At 42.0% G+C, this 21,907-nt stretch overlaps 1 long non-coding RNA gene across 1 annotated transcript in view; it reads left to right on the forward strand.

Annotated features, from left to right (window-relative positions):
• The first annotated feature begins 656 nt into the window (after positions 1 to 656).
• Positions 657 to 21,907, forward strand: part of LOC111749963 (uncharacterized) — a 232,976-nt gene continuing 211,725 nt past the window's right edge. The window contains exon 1 of the long non-coding RNA XR_002785126.2: positions 657 to 2,287. This is a non-coding gene — a long non-coding RNA (uncharacterized LOC111749963). The remainder of the gene's footprint in view (positions 2,288 to 21,907) is intronic.

Genomic DNA, 21,907 nt, shown 5'->3' on the forward strand with positions numbered 1-21,907 from the left:
GTGGCATATACATAAGCAAATCAGGGTCAGCTGCAGTTGTTGACTTAGAGCAGGGTTCTGGAGGTCCTTGCCCTAGTTTAGTTTCTGGATCATGCAGGAGGTTTTGGGGTTCCCTCTGGAGAGGCCAGGTAGCAAGGGTCCCTGGGTGGTGCAAAAAGTTAACAAATCTGGCTGCTAACCAAAAGCTTGGATGTTCCAGTCCACTCAGAGGTGCTTTGAAAGAAGGGTCTGGTGATCTACTTTTGAAAAATCAATCATTAAATCCCTAAGGAGCACAGCTCTACTTTCACATGCATGGGGTCATCGTGAGTCAAAAAGAACTTGACAGCAACTGTTGTTGTTGTTAGGTGCCATTGAGTCAGCTCCAACTCAAAGAGACACTCTGTGTAATGTAACAAAGCATTGCCAGGTCCTGCGTCATCCTCACAACTGTTGCTGTGTTTGAGTCCACTGTGGCAGCCACTGTGTCAATCCATTTCATTGAGGATCTTCCTCTTTCGCACTGATCCTCCACTTTACCAAGAATGATGTCCCTCTCCAGGGATTGGTCCCTCCTGATCACCTGTCTGAAGTCTCACCATTCTTGCTTCTAAGAAGCATTCTGGCTGTATTTCCTCCAAGACAGATTTGTTTGTTTTTCTGGCAGTCCAAGGTATATTCAATATTCTTCGCCAGCACCACAATTAATTCAAACATGTCAATTCTTCTTCGGTCTTCCTTTTTCATTGTCCAGCTTTCTCATGTGTGCGAGGCGATTGAAAAGACCATGGCTTAATTCTTCCTGAGTGCTTAATATGCACTAGCCATGTTCTAGACACTTGGGATACAGCAGTGCACAAAACAGATGAAAACTCCTGTCTTTGTGGAGCCTACATTCTAGTGAAGTGGGGGAGGGAAGACATATAAAAGATGGATATGTAAAATACACAGAATGTTCGTTGATGACAAGTGTGAAGGAGAGAAGTAAAGCAGGAAAGGTGATGGGGTGTGTATGTGTGGGATGGAGTAGCAATTTTAGATTCAGAAGCTCCTGGACGTTCTGCTTGTTAATTTCAAGCCTTTGCTCAAATGTCACATTCACAGAGATCCCTGTTATGAGCCCTCTATTAAAAATGAAAATCAATCACCTCCTCATTGCATACCCCTGACTCTTTTCCCCATAGCAATGTCGCTTTTCACATACGTTAGTATTTATTGTGTTTACTGTCTATCTCCCTCCTCTAGCATATAAACTTCCTGCTGGCAGGTGTCGTAGGGTGAGTTCCGTGGGAAAAGTCCCTGAGATGGGGATTTATGTGCAGAAAGCTTATTAGGAGGTGCTATTGGGATCGGCACCCATAAGGAGATGAGGGAAGCAGGACTGGGCAGAAAGGGGAGTTGAACTGTGATGCAGTTGGCACAGAGAGCTCAGCTGATTGCAAGGGGAGCTCTGAAGCTGAGGTAGTGCCTCAGGGATGTCCTAAATTGAAACAAAAGGAGGGGCTGGGACTTTGTACTACCACATCAGCTAGTCAGTGGACACAGGCTTCCCCCAGGGAAGAGGCATTATCTCGGGTGACACAGCTCCTTTTGGCTGAGGGCAATTCCTGAAACGGGACTCCCTAGCAGCTGGGGGATGAATACCTTGGCCCTGAAGGCGGTGGGGTCTGAGTGGGGCACCACAGCAGCATCCGCTAGAGTGGAGGTCTTTGTCCATTGCTGTATCCCTAGCTCCCAGGACAGGGGCAGAATTATTGAATGGATGGATGGATGACTGCATGAATGAATGAAAGTATTCTTTTCCAGAAAGTTTAGTATGCAAAAAGAGGATGTGGCCACTGTTCTCAGCAGTATGACAAGAGTGCAAAAATAGGAAACAGGACATGTGATCATAAGAACATTTAAGGCGATCCTGCTTTGTAAAAAATAAACATGGCAAGTGGGAGAGAACGGGGGCAGGGCTGTCCAAGGAAGTGGCAAGGTTGGTTATTGCATCAGATACATTTATGTTACAGGGAGTTCCCAAGCCAATCCAGAGGTCCTGAGCAGCTGTTGGCCCAGGGTCTGTTGGTCTGTACTGAGCTGGGCCTTGGGTTAGCGAAAGCATCCTGCAACACAAGCAACAATTGCCTCCTGTGACAGAACTTTTAACAAGCCTTTTCTCAACATCTGTTGCCTTCAAGCAGGCCAGGGAATTCTTTGCAAGGCAGCAGAGCTATAAATCAGCAAGTCCTGCTCGCGGGCATCCCAGGGTCTTGGAGGAAAAGACTGAACACAAAGCACCTCTTCGAAGCCTTTGGGGACACTGGTGAGTGGAGGGACGCTGTGGTGAGTGTTCTGTCAGGTGTTGGGGTTAGGCTCTGGGGCTGGGGATGGAATACATTCAGAAGAGGGAGCAGAGAAACCCTAGCAAGAACAGCTCAGCATGGTTCTGTCGCTGGGTGAAAACCCCAGATTTTGCTTGGTGTGACTTCTTACAGCCAATAAACAAGAGGCTGAGACGGGAGATCAGAAAGACACCTTTATTTCGTTGTACAAGGAAATGAGCAATCAGGGTTGCTGCCTCCAAGACTGCTTGGGAGGTGGGCTTCTACAGAGAGCAGACAAGGAAGTGCAAATTCATCATGAATATTTAGGATTGACCTTCATGCAGGTGCTCAGAGTTTGGGGATGACTATACATTTTCTTTCGACAAGGGTTTGATCCTCCAGGATGGAAGAAGAGGTTGATTTCCTTCATTAGGATGTTAAGCCTCCACCCAGAGGCGGGTTGAGGCCATCTATGGCCTGTTCTGTGGTTATCTTGTCAAGGACCATTTTAGAATAATGTGCGGCTTCTTCTGCTCAGTGTAGGAGGATAAGTCAGAGCAGGTGTCTCTTAGAAGGGTTGTGCTCTGAGGCTGCTTGCCTCAGTTCTAATAGAAACCCTGGGCATCCGGCTGTCAGAATGGTGCCTGGCAGATAATAAGTACCCAATGAGCATCTGCTGAACGACGAAATAAGTAATAGTCAGAGACTAGTTCTGCCCCTACCTTGCTGTGTGACTTTGAGGAGGTCTCTTTACTTCTCTAAGTCTTGTCACTCTGACTGTAACATGTTGAGTTCGAACACAAATGCAGTCTTTGAGAGGGGATGACTGTGAGTCCCTGAATCTAAAAAAAAAAAAAACACTTGACGAGGTGCCTGAAGCTGTGAAAAGGAGAAAAATACAAAAAGCATGCATGGCAAGGAGAACATCTAGCTTCCTGAGCTAACAGAGGAATACCTGAGATAGCTAGGGCGTGCTAAGGGAAGCGAGGAGACCCTGGGTAGTGCAAACACTTAATGTGCTTGGCTGTCAACTGAAAGGCTGAAGGTTTACGTCTAACTAGAGGTGCCTCGGAAGAAAGACCTGGCAGTCTACTTCCAAAAAATCAGCCATGGAAAATCCTATGCAGCACAGTTCTACTCTAATGCATGTGGGGTCACCAGAGTTGGAATCAGCTCAAAGGCAACTGTTAAGGGAAGTGAGAATTCCTGCTGTGGCCAGGCCCTGCCGCTTCCATTCCAGGGGAAACATCTCTAGTGCCGATTCTCCCCTAGCTGCCTAAAACACGACAGATAGGGTCAGTACGAGTTGGAATCAGCTCAACGACAACGGTGTTTTTCTGGTTCCCCTGAAACACAACAGATCACCCCTGAAACACAACGGATCCCACTCTGGGGCAGCTGAAGCCAGACGGAGGGGGAGGAGGTGAAATGCTGTCTGATGCCCATTACAACCGCCATTATATTTGGGCCAGACAGGCTCCTAAACGCCCTGAGGCAGCCAGAACAGCAATCAATTTCAATCAATCGCCTGCATGCTTCCACCAGTGGCCTGATGTTCAAAAATGACAGGCTCTAGCTCAGAACACGAAGAGTTCAAATTCCAGCTTTTCTAACACTTGCAAACTTGGCAAGTGACTTAATTTTTCTGGACCTGTAAAATGAAAATGATTATTTCTCCATCACAGGCATGATCAAATGGTAGACGAATTATGAAATCAGCGTGTACGTTTCCCCTCCTTCCCTCTTTCTCCTCTCCTTCCTTCCGTGCCAGTGAGCCCAGCTAATTGGAGCAGAGTACAAACAAGGCCAAGAACATGAGTTTGATGCCCACACAGGACCAGAGTCCTGTTCCTTATCCCGGCTAAGTTAATCTTGGATGGTCAACTTGTAAATTGTGGGTTCATACCTCTTCATACAGAGTGAAGGCAGTTTGCCCCTGACTCATGTCACTGTGGACAAATGCTGTTTACTTAGCACAGATGCCAAGCGTTTTTAATCCCTGACTCATCAAGAAGAGGAATTTGGCAAAAGAGGAAATGGTGGGACAGGGATGAATGAGAATAAAACCGAGCAAAGCAAGAATGTAATATGAGGGTCAGATTCTGCCATTCTAGAGCATGGAGGAGCTGGTCCTTTCCCTTAGAAGGGTTAACGTGATGACCCCACTTCTTTTTTAAAACTGAAAAAGAGAGTGTCTAGACAGATGTGCGGGGGCAGTGAGAGGGCAGATAGATTTGGTTCGGTGGTAGAATTCTTGCCCTCCATGTGGGAGACCCGGGTTTGATTCCCAGCCAAAGTACCTCATGCACAGCCATCACTTGTTCTTTAGTGGAGGTTTGCTTGATGCTCTGACGCTGAACAGGTTTCAATAAAGCATCCAGGCTAAGGTGAACTAGGAAGAAAGACCTAACTATCTACTTCCAAAAATTAGCCAATGAAAACCCTGTGGATCACAACGGTCTGATCACCAGCCAATCATGGAGATGGCACAGGACCAGGCAGAGTTTTGGTCAGTTGTTCATGGAGTCTTCGTGAATCAGAGCCTACTTGTTGGCAGCTAACAACAACAGATAGATGTGCAGGGTTTTCCTTCTTCCTCATGCAGCTCCATGCAACACCTCATGCTGAACCAGTGGTTCCAAATCCATGGCTGTGGATCCCTGTGCAGTGGTGACATTATCAAAAGGGGCCCTCAAAATCTACATTTGCACTAGGCAGTATTTGAATGCTGTATAAATATAAGTTCAAGTATTATCACTTAGGAGGGGTGACATTTTTTCTTAAATCTGGGTCCTTACATTCAGATCAGTTGGTATTTAGACTTACATTACAGCCAAGTCTGGTGTTTGGAGTCTGCATTTCTCCAGATCCTTTCTTTTGCACCATCTCTCCCCACTCCATGGGTCCAGCAGTCCAGCCATGGGAACATATAGCATAGCGGCTCTTTCCTCTTGGCCTGCAGCCCAGGAACCCATGAAAAGGGCTGCTCTGGGCTTCCATGCATGGTTATCATTTTGTGAGTTGAGTCTGAGGAGGCACTTGGCTCCTCCTAGGAGCAGAGGGACTGGTGCCCTTTGGTTCTAGAGGAAAGGCTGCTGGGTGACTCATGGTGACAGTTCATTTGCTTTCTCTGCTTTGGTTGATTGTTTCATGAAGCCTGCTTCTTTCTTTTCCTCTCAGCCCTTTCTTCCCCTTACTGTACCTTTATCAGCATCTCCTCTTTCCCTCCACAGGGTGTTAAGATTGTCTCTGGTCTCACCTATCCACTCTTCTTTCCCCAAATTCTTGCCTCCTCTTCTTAGTCACTCACTCCTTAACTTAGCCATGAGACTTCCTGCTCCTGCAATGCTTTAAGAAGTTCTTAATGGCAGCTTATGGAAACCCTGGTGGTACAGTGGTTAAGAGCTATGGCTGCTAACCAAAAGTTGGCAGTCAAATCCACCAGCTGCTCCTTGGAAACCCTATGGGGCACTTCTACCCTGTCCTATAGGGTCTCTATGAGTCGGAATTGACTCGATGGCAATGGGTTTTGTTTTGGTATTAATGGCAGCTTCTACTCCTTTGGGGCCAGAGAGTTGCCCTGGACAAGTGAACTCAGAGATCATCCCGAAAATTGAATAAGTCTAAAGGGGAGAAAAACGGCATTAGTTGAGTCCTAACTATGTGTGGGGAATTTTTATGCAATATGTGTTTAATCCTCACAGCATAACTCTGAGACACTTTTCTGCCCATTTTATGGATGAGCAAATTGAGGCTCAGAGAAGTTAAGCATCTAACCCGAGGTCGCAGTTAATAAATGACAGTCATAATCTATCCCAAATCTGCCTATGACTATGGAGCTGGCTCACTCTCTTCTCAACACTTAGCCCTTCTTCCAGTAGTCTTCACATCCACTGGAGTCCCTGGGTGGTGCAACTGTAATACACATGGCTAGTAACTGAAAGGTTGGCAGTTTGAGTCCACTCAGAGATGCCGCAGAAGAAAGGCCTGGTGATCTGCTTCTGAAAAATCAGCCATTGAAAATCCTATGGAGCACAGTTCTATTTTGACACATATAAGGTCGCCATGAGTTGGAGTCGGCTTTTTTTTTTTGGAGTCTTTTTTATTTAATTGTGCTTTAGATGAAGGTTTACAGAACAAACTAGCTTCTCATTAAACAGTGCACATTTTATAACATTGGTTAACAACCCCAAGACATGCCAACACTTCCCCTTCTCGAACCTGGGTTCCCTATTACCAGTTTTCCTGTTCCCTCCTGCCTTCTAGTCCTTGCTCCTGAGCTGGTGTGCCCCTTTTGTCTTGTTTTGTTTTATGGGCTTGTCTAATCTTTGGATGAAAGGTGAACTTCAGGAGTGACTTCATTACTGAGCTAAAAGGGTGTCTGAGGGCCACACTCTCGAGGTTTCTCCAGTCTCCATCAGGCCAGTAACTCTAGTCTTTTTCTGTGAGTTAGAATTTTGTTCTAGGTTTTTCTCCAGCTCTGCCTGGAACCCTCTGCTGTGATCCCTGTCAGAGCAGTCAGTGGTGATAGCTAGGCACCAGCTAGCTGTACTGGGCTCAGTCTGGTGGACACTGTGGTAGTTGTGGTCCATTAGGCCTTTGGACTAATGTTTCCCTTGTGTCTTTAGTTTCTTCATTCTCCCTTGCTCCTGAAGGTGTGAGACCAGTGGAGTATCTTAGGTGGCTGCTAACAGGCTTTTAAGGCCTCAGACACTACTTACCAAAATAGAATGTAGAACAAGATGACCGAGCTGGAGTCAACTTGATGGCAACTGGTTTTGGTTCACATTCATTTCTGGCCAGTGTAATTCCACCTTGATTTTCAGGAAAATCTGATGTGTCAGGATGAAATGTAACATGCCTTCCCAACCCCACCCCTGCTATAGCTTTGATTCCAACTCATAGCGACCCTATAAGACAGAGTAGAACTGCCTCATAGGGTTTCCAAGGCTGTAAATCTTTACGGAAGCAGACTGCCACATCTTTCACCCGCAGAATGGCTGGTGGATTTGAACCACTGACCTTTTAGTTAGCAGCCGAGGAAATATAATCACAGCATCATGTAAATTATTGTTGGAAGAGCAGAAATAAATGTGTCAAGATGATTTTTAAGATGATAATAAGACACAAGCTCTGACAATTTGACCTGAGTTGAAAGATGCTAAGTCTGTGTGTGTGTGTGTGTGTGTGTGTGTGTGTGTGTGTGAGAGAGAGAGAGAGAGAGAGAACAAGTCCAGCTAATAAAAGAATCAGTCTAAGGCCACTAGTTCCAAATGCTGGGGCAGGATAAGAAAGCAGCTCAGGAAATGATTTTAATGAACAGAGAGGCTCTGGCCTAGGAGGAATCCGTTGGCCATTGATCAGCAAATCCCTCAGGTCCTGGCCTTGTGATGCTAATCTCCTTCTGGATTTCATCAAAGTCAAGGGATCTGGAGATTCCACCACAAGGGGTGAGGGCAGAGTGCAGGGGTTGAAATCAAGCAGGAAACAAGTAAGGAACAAAAGCACTTTTTTTTGACCTGTCCTCTTCACAAAAGGTGTCATGAGAAAGGTAGAAATGCCCCCACCATCATAGGCATTAACCTGGAGGAAACCTGGTTGCCCCATCCAAAACTCTTCCTTCTTTAGACTGGGAAAGAAGTTTGGAACCACCCTACTGCTGGGGATAGATTTCTGCCTTTTCTCTTATGTGGTTTATGGAGGAGCACTGGCTGTGGATTACGCAGATGTGGGTTTGAATCCTGACTCTGCCTCAGTTTCAGCCGTTTATAAAATGGGTGCAATACTACCTATCTTATGAGGGTGTGATGGGGATTAAACATCTAGTTAAGTAACTGATAACAGTTCCATTGATGCTGGTTCCCTGGCTATCTGTAACTCAGGCCAAACATGCCGTTGCCCTCTAAATTCTTTGTGGGGAGGAGCTTACCAAAATTGAGCTTTATAAACTTCACACTTCATGTGATATTTTCTGTGAGCATCTCAGAGAGATGCCTACTCCTTCAGTAATGTCTTAATTACCTAGTGCTATCATAACATAAATGCCACACGTGGGTGCCTTTCAAGAACAGACATTTATTTTCTCACAGTTCAGGAGGCTAGAAGTTCGAATTCAGGATGTTACTCTAGGGGGGAGTCCTTTCTTGTCTATTTCACCTTCTATAGCTGCCAGCAATCCTTGTAGATACATCTGTCTCCTTGTCTGTCTTCCTCCTCTCCTGGTATGTGTCTCTGTCCATTCTACTCTTTTTATAACTTAGAAGTGATTAGATTTAGAGCCCAACCTACTCGGTATGACCTAATTATCATAAACAAAGAAAACCCAAATCCAAACAAGATCATATTTACAGGTATGTTGCTGCTGTTGTTAGATGCTATCTAGGTAATCTCTACTCACAGTGACAGAGTAGAACTGACCCACAGGGTTTTCTGGGCTGTAATCTTTGTGGGAACAGATCACCAGGACTTTCTCCTATGAAGCCCCTGGATAGGTTTGAACCACCAACCTTTTGGTTAGCAGCCAAGTGCTTAACTGTTGCACCACCAGGGCTCCTTATTTAAAGGTATATGGGCCAGAATTTCAATACATATTTTGGGAGGGTCACAATTCAATCCATAACAATTGAACTAGGATGTCAAATTCTTTCCCACTTCAATGCCTCAGCACCTGCTATTTGCTCTGCCCAAAGACTCTCCCCTATCTCTTTTTGACTTGATGCCTTCTCAGTCTTCAGGTCTCAGCTTACATGCACATACCTCAGTTAAGTACTCTCTGATCACCGAATCTCGAGCAGCCTTCCCATCTCCTGGGGAGCTGGAAATATTCTATACCTTGATTTAGGTTGTAGTTATGTGGGTGTTTACATATGTAACCATTTTATATTTAGCATTACCCATTCTATGTATTTTACTATATATAGACTTCTCCCTCATAAAACCCAGCTTCCTCCCTGTAAAATCTCCTTCATAGAACCCAGCTCTTCTCCATTATACCACTAGCCTGTTTGTCATATGTCTGCTTGTTTCAGTGCTTACTGTTTTATTTCCCATTAGGTACTAAATTCCATGAGGACAGGCATTGTGCCTGTTTTCCTCACCTCTAGATCACCAGAGCCTACTGGCACAGAAAAAAAAAACAAAAAACAAAAAAACCCATTGCTGTAGAGTCGATTCTGACTCATAGCAACCCTATAGGACAGGGTAGAATTGCCCCATATGGTTTCCAAGGAGCACCTGGTGGATTCAATCTGCCACCCTTTTGGTTAGCAGCCGTAGCTCTTAACCACTTATGCCACCAGGGTGTCCACTGGCACGGACTAGGTACCAAATAAATGTTTGTTGAATGAACAAATGAATAAAAAGGTAAGAGTTAAGAGAATCATGAAAGCGCCAGATCATAGAAATCAAGGGAGTTTTGAGCAGAAGTTAGTAATTATTAGAACTAAAGCAGAGAGGTTGGTGGGATAAGGGTACGAAATTGGGTGGGTTTTGATATCTAAAGTTACTTAACAAGTCTGAATACCATAGTATTTTATGGTTCTTTAAAGAGATAGTTCTTGGTGGAGGTCAGAAAGTGGCCAATGATTCAAAATAATTGAAGGCTGTGTTTATGGGTGATTGTTTTTCAAGACTAGCCCTCTGGTTGTGTTCTTGACTCTGGCCTCCCCAACCCACTCCAGGACCTCTTCCTTAAGGCCCCTTTCCTGCAGTCTAAAAAAAAATCCAAGCTTATCCCATGCTAAAAATAATCTTTTTTGACATTTCTCCCCTTCTATTTCTTCACTTCTCTTTTTGTCTGATATGCCAGATTCCTAGAAAGAGAAGCACACATTTCCTGCCTCCAGGCCTGTTCTTCTCAGCCTCACTTCTTAGCCCATGTGTTCAAGTTTTCATCCCAGCAGAATGTATCTGTCCCTTGGGGACTCAAAATTGTCCAACCCAGTGGCCTCTTACATGTTCTGACTTTCTTGAAGAATGGCACTTGACATCCCCTCCTCTTTTCAGCTTTGCCTTCAGAAACACTACCATCGAGGTCTTGCTACTCGTTTTCTCTATGTCCTCTTGTTCCCCCTTTTTCTCCTGTGCCTACATGTAGTTGACCCCAAGGATCTGCTCTTAGCTCCCTCTTCTTCCTCTTTCCACATTTTCTTCCTTGGTACTCCCTTTCAATTGCAGACTTTCAACCGTTATCTTCTTGCAGGTGACTTAGTTCCTTATATTCTGCTCTGACTTTTGTTCTTTGTTCTAAATTTCCAAATGCCTGTTGAACACATCTGCCAGCACATCAAATTCATTATGTGCAAACCAGAATGCAACATTTTTCTTTTTCGCTTACTGTGCTCTGTAATTTTGTCCTTTGAACTATCATTCTCCCTGTCACTCAAGGTGTTTTCTCTTCCTTACAAGTAGCAGTTACTCCAAAAGAATCATGGGACCTTGGAGTGTTAGATCTGGAAGGAATCCTGGAGGTAGTATCTCATAGTCAGAGGCATTGTGACTAAGAGCATGTGTGGCCTTTGGACTCGAGTAAATCTGGATTTGAATGTTGGTTTAGTCTTTTGCTTGCAGAGTGAACTTTGGAAAGTTACTTCTCTGTGCTTCAGTTTGCACTCCTGTAAAAGAGGATGATACCTTAAAAGGTTATTGTCAGCACCAACTAGATGATGTGTGTGAAGTTCTTAGTAAAAGTCTTACCCATTGCCGTTGAGTTGATTCTGACTCATAGTGACTCTTTAGGACAGAGTAGAACTGCCCCAGAGGGTTTCCAAGGCTGTAAACCTTTAAGGAGGCAGACTGCCAGGTTTTTCTCCCTCAGAGCAGTTGGTGGGTTTGAACCATTAGCCTTTTGGTTAGCAGCTGAATGCCTAACCAGTGCACCACCAGTACTCCTCAGCAGAAAGTCTACCACTTATTAAATGCTTAATGACCAGTATTTATTTTTAAGAACTCTCTGCCCTCTCATTTTTCAGATGATGAAACTGAGGGCTAGAGAGATAAAATGATCAAGCAATAGTGGAAACCAGTCTGCTGACTTCAAGAGCTGTGTGCTTTCCTAAATCTTTAAGGCAGTTTATATATAAGCTAAGGAAGTAATTATGGGAAAAAGTAAGAAAACTGTCTTTGGAGAAACTTATTTTTAGATCACAAGCTACTGGGGGAAAAGGCCATGTCTCTTTAACTTACTGTCAAGTCTCAATTATTTATGCTAATTGGGACCAAGAAAAACTCAATTAAATGAAACGTACACCACAGTCTCCAAATACCATTTAGATTACAGCTTCAACTTTTTCCTCAATTATCATTCACTAATTTGTTAGCAGTACTACGTTCACTGTGGGAAAAAAAAAACATCAAAAGTATCAGCAAAATTCTTGAGTCACAGATTTCTAGCTAGGTTTCATAGCAGAGTCATAATATCTTAAGTTCACCTCAAAAAGAACATTGAAGGAAATTTGAAAAAAGACACATGGAATGAGGGCATTGTGATAAATAAATATAGACAAATGAGATTCCCTATCTTTTATTACCTATGTCTGAAAGACCTCCATGTTTGGGAGGAAATTATTCCCTGCTTCCTAATTCTGTTTTTCATATTTCCTTATCTTGTTAACTTTATTAAACCCAACAGGAAATAATTTCAGCATCACAGCTAATTTGTTTTGACGTGTCTCAGGAGAGCTATTATTTTTTCTTTTTAAATCATGCCTGCTGCTTTCTATCAAACCATGCCCCATTTGGAGGGGCATCTGCCGTTGGAATGTCTTTTCAAAAATAACGGTGGAGTCTGAATGTCTGGAAGGTTTATAATAAAATCTTCTATTCCGAGCCAACATTTGCGATGGGATGCTTGGGTTTGTTTTATTTTATTTTTTAAGTCTTTCCAGATTTTTGAGAGAGTCATCATGTGTGATCCTGTTTCTTTAGCTGAACTTCATCGATTAAGTCTGGTTCACTGAGGGTTGGGAGAGGGGAATTCCTCTAGGAGGTGTGATGCTGTTGTTAGTCACCGTCTGATTCATGGCGACCCCCATGTGGGCAGAGGAGAACTGCTCCATAGAGTTTTCAAGGCTGTGACCTTTTGGAAGCAGATCACCAGGCCTGTCTTCTGAGGTGCCTCTGGGTGGGTTCCAACTGCCGACCTTTCATCTAGTAGTTGAGCACTTGCCGTTTGAGCCACCCAGACTCCCTGCAGGGGTGAAAGAAACAGTATTTCTGGATATGTGTAAAACCCACAGGGTGTCGGTGCAGGTTGAATTCCATGATCTTTAGAGGAATCTGCCTATAGGGTCAATTTCTAGTGGCATCTGTTTTTAAGGGACGTAAGCATTTTGGTCATCCAGCAAGTATTTAATGTCCTTTTGATATATATTAATAGTATAGTAGCTCCTGGAGGTGAGATGTAGTTGTGGGGAGGACTATATATATATTTTTTTAAACTTAAAAGAAGTTTTATTGTGGTAAAATATATATAACAAAAAGTTTGCTATCTTACCCATTTTTAAGTGTACAATTCAGGGACGTTAATTCCATTTACCAGGCTGTGCTACCATCACCACTACCCATTGCCAAATGTTTTATATCCCCTCAAACAGAAACTCAGTGCTCCTTCAGTAATAACTCCCATTCCCTCCTCCCTCCAGCCCCTGGTCACCACTAATAAACTTTTGTCTTTATGCATTTTCCTGTTCTAGATATTTCATGTAAGTGGGATCACACAATATTTGTCTTTTTGTGTCTGACTTATTTTACTCAGCATCATGTTTTCATCCATGTCATAGCATGTATCAAAACTTCATTTTATATGTCCTCTTATTCACAACCTTGCTATCAGAGAGTAAAATGTTAAAATGAAAACAAGTCTTAGATCAAATTTTGGCAGATGTATTAACGTTTATTCACAAGCATGAAAAGCAAATGCAAAGATGTTTCAAAGGCATAATCGGGCAGCCTTATAAAAGACTTTCATGAAGTGGAAAGATGCAGGAGAAATGGGATTCTAGACCTGAAACACTAATGGTCATCTGCTGTGGGCATGCCAGATTCTTGAAGTAAAAGCCATTGGCTGTGAGTCTCCTGGCCCATTACCCATCCCTTATGCCAAGTAAAAACCCTCCGTGGTAGATTTAGACTAGGGCTTCCAACCAGTTCCTTCAGGTTCAATTGCATGTTGAGAATTTGCATTTCTAACAAGCTCCCTGGAGCCCTGGTGGTGTTCCGTTAAGAGCTTGGCTGCTAACTAAAGGTCCACAGTTTGAATCTACCAGGCTTTCCTTGGAAACCCTATAGGGCAGTTCTACTCAGTCTTATAGGGTCACTATGAGCCAGAATCAACTCAACGGGAATGGGCAACAAGTTCCCAGGCAATGCTAAAACTGCTGGTTAGGGACCAATTCGGAGAACCACTAGTAAGAGCAGTGGTTCTCAAAATTTATTATACATAAGAATCACCTGGGGATCTTGTTAAACTGTATATTCTGATTCAGAATATCTGGGGTGGAAATGCAAATTCTCAGTAGGGGTTCAAACAGAAGCAGTTCGAAGTCCTGATTTAGAGAAACTATTTGAAATGCTAAGTAACCACCTCTGAAGATATTGATTCCTGATTGGGATACTTGAATGCTAACTAACTACCCCTGAAGAATAGATTCCTAATTTGTTGTTAGTTGCCACTGAGTTTGCTCAGATTCATGGTGAGGAGGAAATGTTACTAGTCCTGTGCTATCTTCATGATCATTGGTATGCTCAAATCCATTGTTGCCACCGCTGTGTATTCTGAATGGCTTCCAACCCAGGGAGTTCATCTTTTAGCACTATATCAGGCAATATGCTGTTGTGATCCATAGGGTTTTCATTGACTAATCTTTGGGAGTAGACCGTCAAGCCTTTCTTCCATGTCTGTCTTAGTCTGGAAGCTCTGCTGAAACCTATCTACCACCATGGATGGTCCTGTTGGCATTTGAAATACTGGTGACATAGCTTTCAGCATCGTCATAACATGGAAAGCCACCACAGTATGACAAAACTGACAGATAAAAAAAAAAAAAAATGACAGATAGGTGGTGGAAATTCCTAACTAGGGTGCTTAAAAGCTAACTCTCTGCCACTAGGTTCTAGATTGAAGTTAGCTAATATACAGCCTACAACATACTGTTCATAGCCAAATACAGCATGATTATCCACCCAATCTGTCAAGCTAGAAATCTTAGTCATGCTTGTCACTGCCAACTGCCTTGTCCATCAACAGATTCTGATAAGTCTAACTGGGCAATTGTCTCTCAAATTTGGCTTTTCTTATCAGAGAGAAGCAATATCATGATAAGTAAATATTGGTATTGTCAAGGATTTCACTTTATTTGGATTCGTGATCAATCCTATGGAAGCAGCAGCCAGGAAATCAAATGACATATGGCATTAGGCAAATCTGCTGCAAAAGACCTCTTTAAAGTGTTAAAAAGCTTTACACGAACAGATATGCACACCCATGTTCATTGCAGCATTGTTTACAATAGCAAAAAGATGGAAGCAATCAAGGTGCCCATCAACGGATGAGTGGATAAATAAATTACAGTATATTCATACAAGGGAATACTACACATTGATAAAGAACAAAGATGAATCTGTGAAACATTTCATAACATGGAGGAATCTGGAAGGCACTATGCTGAGTGAAATTAGTCAGTTGCAAAAGGACAAATATTGTATGAGACCACTATCACAAGAGCTCAAGAAATAGTTTAAACACAGAAAAAAATATTCTTTGATGGTTATAACGGTGGGGAGGGAGGGAGGGAGGGGGTATTCACTAATTAGTTAGTAGACAAAAACTATTTTAGGCGAGGGAAAAGACAACACACAATACAGGAGAGGTTAGCACAACTGGACTACACGAAAAGCAAAGAAGTTTTGTGAATAAACTGAACACTTCAAAGGCCAGAGTAGCAGGGGTGGGGGTTTGGGGACCACGGTTTCAGGGGACACTTAGGTAAATTAGTGTAATAAAATCTATTAAGAAAACATTCTGCATCCCACCTTGGTGAGTGGTGTCTGGGGTCTTAAATGCTAGCATATGGTCATCTAAGGTGCATCAATTGGTCTCAGCCCACCTGGAGCAAAGGAAAATGAAGAACACCAAAGACACAAGGTAATTATGAGCACAGGAGACAGAAAGGGGCACATAAATCAGAGACTACATCAGCCTGTGACCAGAAGAACTAGACGGTGCCTGGCTACAACCGATGACTGCCCTGACAGGGAACACAACAGAGAATCCCTGATGGAACAGGAGAGCAGTGGGATGCAGACCCCAAATTCTCATAAAAAGACCAGACTTAATGGTCTGACTGAGACTAGAAGGACCCTGGAGGTCATGGCCCCCAGACCTTCTGTTAGCCCAAGACTGGAACCATTCCTAAAGCCAGTTCTTCAGACAGGGATTGGACTGGACTATAAAATAGAAAATGACACTGGTGAGAAGTGAGCTTCTTGGCTCAAGTAGACACATGAGACTATGTGCGCAGCTCCTGTCTGGAGGGGAGATGAGAAGGCAGAGGGGGACAGAAGCTGGCTGAATGGACACAGAGTATACAGACTGGAGAGAAGGAGTGTGCTGTCTCATTAGGGGGAGACCAACTAGGAGTACAGAGCAAGGTGTATATGAATTTTTGTATGAGAGACTGACTCGATTTGTAAACTTTCACTTAAAGCACAATTTAAAAAAAAGTATTAAAAAGCAAAGCTGTCACTTTGAGGACTATGGTGTGCCAGACCCAAGCCATGATATTTTCAATAGCTTCTTATGCATGTGAAAGCTGGACAATGAATAAGGAAGACCAAAGAAGAATTGATGCCCTTGAATTATGGTGCTGGCAAAGAATATTCAATATACCGTGGACAGGCAAAAGAATGAACAAGTTCGTCTTGGAAGAAATACATCGGGAGTGCTCCTTGGAAGTGAGGATGGCGAGACTTCGTTTCATGTACTTTGTACAAGCTATCAGGAGAGACCAGTCCCTGGAGAAGAATACCATTTTTGGTAGGGGGTCAGTGAAAAAGAGTAAGATCCTCAATGAGATGGATTGGCACAATGGCTGCAACAATGGGCTCAAGCATGACAATGATTGTGAGCATGGCGCAGGACAGGGCAGTATTTCCTTCTAACACATAAGGTCGCTATGGGTCAAAACTGCCTCAATGGCACCTAACAACAACAACCACCACATATCAGAGAGCCATTGGTTTAGTGTCAGTCCTTATCGTGAACTCTCTTTGAATTACTATATCAGCTTCCTAACTGCTCGCCTTAGCCTTCTCTTCTTCCTAGAGTTCATTCTTTACTTCAGAATTCTCATCCTAAAAACAAATTAACCCTGTCACTTTCTTGCATACAATCTTCTGTGAACTTCCTATGGCCTACTGTATAATATTCAGACTCCTTAGCTGATCACAAGCACTTATCCATATGGACCCCTGTGCTCCAGCCTTCATAATTTCTTTTTCCAATAATTTTTATTGTGCTTTAAGTGAAAGTTTACAAATCAAGTCAGTCTCTCACATATAAACTTATATACACCTTACTACATACTCCCATTTTCTCTCCCCCTAATGAGTCAGCCCACTCCCTCCTTCCAGTCTCTCCTTTCGTGACCATTTTGTCAGGTTCTAACCCCCTCTACCCTCCCATCTTCCCTCCAGACAGGAGATGCCAACATAGTCTCAATGTTCACATGGTGCAAGTAGCTCACTCCTCATCAGCATCTCTGTCCAACCCACTGTCCAGCCTGATCTATGCCTGACAAGCTGGCTTCGGGAATGGTTCCTGTCCTGGGCCAACAGAAGGTTTGGGGACCGTGACCACCAGGGTCCTTCTAGTCTCAGTCAGACCATTAAGTCTGGTCTTTTTATGAGAATTTGGGATCTGCATCCCACTGTTCACCTCCTCCCTCAAGGGTTCTCTGTTGTGTTCCCTGTCAGGGCAGTCATCTGTTGTGGCCGGGCACCATCTAGTTCTTCTGGTCTCAGGATGACGCAGTCTCTGGTTCATGTAGCCCTTTCTGTCTCTTGGGCTCATAATTACCTTGTGAGCTTGGTGTTCTTCATTCTCCTTTGATCCAGGTGGGTTGAGACTCATTGATGCATCTTAGTGGCTGCTTGCTAGCGTTTAAGACCCCAGATGCTATACTTCAAAGTGGGATGCAGAATGTTTTCTTAATAGGTTTTATTTTGCCAATTGATTAGATGTCCCCTGAATCCGTAGTCCACAAACCTCTGCCCCTGCTTTGCTCACGTTCGAAGCGTTCAGTTTATTCAGGAAACTTCTTTGCTTTTGGTTTAGTCCAGTTGTGTTGACCACCCCTGTATTGAGTGTTGTCCTTCCCTTCACCTAAAGTAGGTCTTATCTACTATCTAATCAGTAACTAACCCTCTCCCACTCTCCCTCCCTCCCCCCTCCCATAACCACAAAAGAATGTTTTCTTCTCAGTTTAAACTATTTCTCAAGATTTTATAATAGTGGTCTTGTACAATATTTGTCCCTTTGCAACTGACCAATTTCACTCAGCATAATGCCTTCCAGGTTCCTCCATGTTATGAAATGTTTCACAGATTCCTCACTGTTCTTTATCGATGTGTAGTATTCCATTGTGTGAATATACCATAATATATCCATTCATCCATTGATCGGCACCTTGGTTGCTTCCATCTTTTTGCTATTGTAAACAGTGCTGCAATAAACATGGGTGTGCATGTATCTGTTCATGTAAAGGCTCTTATTTCTCTAGGATATTTTCCAAGGAGTGGGATTGCTGGGTCATATGGTAGTTCTATTTCTAGCTTTTTAAGGAAACGCCAGATCAATTTCCAAAGTGGTTTTACCATTTGACATTCCCACCAGCAGTGTATAAGTGTTCCAATCTCTCCACATCCTCTGCAACATTTATTATTTTGTATTTTTTCAATCAATGCCAGCCTTGTTGGAGTGAGATGGAATCTCATTGTAGTTTTAAGTTACATTTCTCTAATAACTAATGATTGAGAGCATTTCCTCATGTATCCGTTAGCTGCCTGAATGTCTTCTTTAGTGAAGTGTCTGTTCATATTTGCCCAATTTTTAACTGGGTTGTTTGTCTTTTTGTGGTTGAGTTTTAGCAGAATCATGTAGATTTTAGAGATTAGGCGCTGGTCAGAGACGTTGGAACTGAAAATTTTTTCCCAGTCTTTTTACTCTTTTGGTGAAGTCTTTAGATGAGCATAGGTGTTTGATTTTTAGGAGCTCACAGTTATCTGGTTTCTGTTTGTCATTTTTAGTAATGTTTTATGTTCTGTTTATGCCTTGTATTAGCGTTCCTAACGTTGTCCCTATTTTTTCTTCCATGATCTTTATCGTTTTAGACTTTATGTTTAGGTCTTTGATCCACTTGGAGTTAGTTTTTGTGCATGGTGTGAGGTATGGGTCCTGTTTCATTTTTTTGCAAATGGATATCCAGTTATGCCAGCACCATTTGTTAAAAAGACTATCTTTTCCCCAACTAACTGACACTGGGCCTTTGTCAAATATCAGCTGCTTGTATGTGGATGGATTTATATCTGGATTCTCAATTCTGTTCCATTGGTCTACGTGTCTGTTGTTGTACCAGTACCAGGCTGTTTTGACTACTGTGGCTGTATAATATGTTCTAAAATCAGGTAGGGTGAGGTCTCCCACTTTCTTTTTCTTTTGCAGTAATGCTTTACTTATCTGGGGCTTCTTTCCCTTCCATATGAAGTTGGTGATTTATTTCTCCATCACATTAAAAAATGTCGTTGGAATTTGGATCAGAAGTGCATTGTATATATAGATGGCTTTTGGTAGACTAGACATTTTTACAATGTTAAGTATTGCTATCCATGAGCAAGGTATGTTTTTCCACTTATGTAGGTCCCTTTTCGTTTCTTGCAGTAGTAACTTGTAGTTTTCTTTGTACAGGTCTTTTACATCTTTGGTAAGATTTATTCCTAAGTATTTTATCTTCTTGGGGGCTACTGTGAATGATATTGATTTGGTGATTTCCTTTTCAGCGTTCTTTTTTTTGATGTACAGGAATCCAACTGATTTTTTTTTATGTGTACCTTGTAACCTGAAACTCTGCCGAACTCTTCTATTAGTTTCAGTAGCTTCCTTGAGGATTTCTTAGGGTCTTCTGTGTATTTTTTTTTTTCTGTGTATAAGATCATGTCGTCTGCAAATAGAGATAATTTTACTTCTTCCTAGCCAGTCTGGATGCCCTTTATTTCTTTGTCTAGCCTTTTAGCTTAATTGCTCTGGCTAGGACTTCCAGCAAAATGTTGAATAAGAGCGGTGGTAAAGGGCATCCTTGCCTGGTTCCTGTTCTCAAGGGAAATGCTTTCAGGCTCTCTCCATTTAGGATCATGTTGACTGTTGGCTTTGTATAAATGCCCTTTATTATGCTGAGTAATTTTCTTTCTATCCCTATTTTGCTGAGTTTTTATCATGAATGGATGCTGAACTTTGTCAAATGCCTTTTCTGCATCAATTGATAAGATCATGTGGTTTTTATCTTTTGTTTTATTTACATATTGGATTACATTAATTGTTTTTCTGCATATCTGGTATAAATCCCAATTGGTCGTAGTGAATTATTTTTTTGATATGTTGTTGAATTCTATTGGCTAGAATTTTTTTAAGGTTTTTGCATCTATGTTCATGAGGGATCTGTAGTTTTCTTTTTTTGTGGTGTCTTTACTTGGCTTTGGTATCAGGGATATGCTGGCTTCATAGAATGAGTTTGGTAGTATTCCATCCTTTTCTGTGCTTTGAAATACCTTTAGTAGTAGTGGTATTAACTCTTCTCTGAAAGTTTGGTAGAACTCTGCAGTGAAGCTGTCAGGGCCAGGGCTTTTTTTTGTTGGGAGTTTTTTGATTACCTTTTCAATCTCTTTTTTTTGTTATGGGCCTATTTAGTTGTTCTACTTCTGATGATGTTAGTTTAGGTAGGTAGTGTGTTTCTAGGAATTCATCCATTTCTTCTAGGTTTTCAAATTTGTTAGAGTACAATTTTTCATAGTAATCTGATATGATTCTTTTAATTTCAGTTGGGTCTGTTGTGATTCACCCATCTGATTTCTTATTCAGGTTATTTGTTTCCTTTCCTGTATTTCTTTAGTCAGTCTGGCCAATGGTTTATCAATTCTGTTAATTTTTTCAAAGAACCAGCTTTTGGCTTTGTTAATTCTTTCAATTGTTTTTCTGTTCTCTAATTCATTTAATTCTGCTCTAATTTTTATTATTTGTTTTCTTCTGGTGCCTGATGGGTTCTTTTGTTGCTTGCTTTCTATTTATTCAAGTTGTAGGGACAGTTCTCTGGTTTTGGCTCTTTCTTCTTTTTGTATGTGTGCATTTATTGATATAAATTGACCTCTGAGCACTGCTTTTGCTGTGTCCCAGATGTTTTGATAGGAAGTGTTTTCAGTCTCATTGCATTCTATGAATTTCTTTATTCCCTCCATAATGTCTTCTATAACCCAGTCTTTTTTGAGCAGGGTGTTGTTCAGTTTCCAAGTGTTTGATTTCTTTTTCCTGCTTTTCCTGTTATTGATTTCCACTTTTATGGCCTTGTGGTCTGAGAAGATGCTTTGTAATATTTCAATGTTTTGGATTCTGCAAAGATTTGTTTTATGACCTAATATGTGATCTATTCTAGAGAATGTTCCATGTGCACTAGAAAAAAAAGTATACTTTGTAAGTGTTGGGAGGAGTGTTCTGTATAAGTCTATGAGGTCGAGTTGGTTGATTTTAGCAATTAGATCTTCTGTGTCTCTGTTGAGCTTCTTACTGGCAGTCCTATCCTTCACCAAAAGTGGTGTGTTGAAGTCTCCTGCTACAATTGTGGAGGTGTCTATCTCACTTTTCAGTTCTGTTAAAGTTTGTTTTATGTATCTTGCGGCCCTGTCATTGGGTGCATAAATACTTAATATGGCTATATCTTCCTGGTAAATTGTCCCTTTAATCATTATGTAGTGTCCTTCCTTATCCTTTGTGGTGGATTTAACTTTAAAGTCTATTTTGTCAGAAATTAATATTGCTACTCCTGCTCTTTTTTGATTGTTGTTTGCTTGATATATTTTTTTCCATCCTTTGAGTTTTAGTTTGTTTGTGTCTCTAAGACTAAGGTGTGTCTCTTGTAGGCAGCATATAGATGGATCATGTTTTTTAATCCATTCTGTCACTCTCTGTCTCTTTATTGGTGCATTTAGTCCATTTACATTCAGCGTAATTATAGATAAGTACGAGTTTAGTGCTGTCATTTTGATGCTTTTTTGTGTGTGTTGTTGACAATTTCATTTTTCCATTTACTTTTTTGTGCTGAGAAGTTTTTCTTTGTAAATTGAGTGTTCCCCGTTTTCATAGTAGTTGGATTTATTTTTGCTGAGTCGTTATGTTTATCTTGGTGTTTATTTTGAAGTATGGAATTGTTAGACCTCTTTGTGGTTACCTTAATATTTACCCCTATTTTTCTAAGTAAAAACCTAACTTGTATCATCCTGTATTGCCTTGTTTTCCTCTTCATATGGAAGATCTATGCCTCCTGTATTTAGTCCCTCTTTTTTGATTATTGTAATCTTTT

The sequence above is a fragment of the Loxodonta africana genome, chromosome 2 (genome assembly GCF_030014295.1).
Source record: "Loxodonta africana isolate mLoxAfr1 chromosome 2, mLoxAfr1.hap2, whole genome shotgun sequence".
NCBI lineage: Eukaryota > Metazoa > Chordata > Mammalia > Proboscidea > Elephantidae > Loxodonta > Loxodonta africana.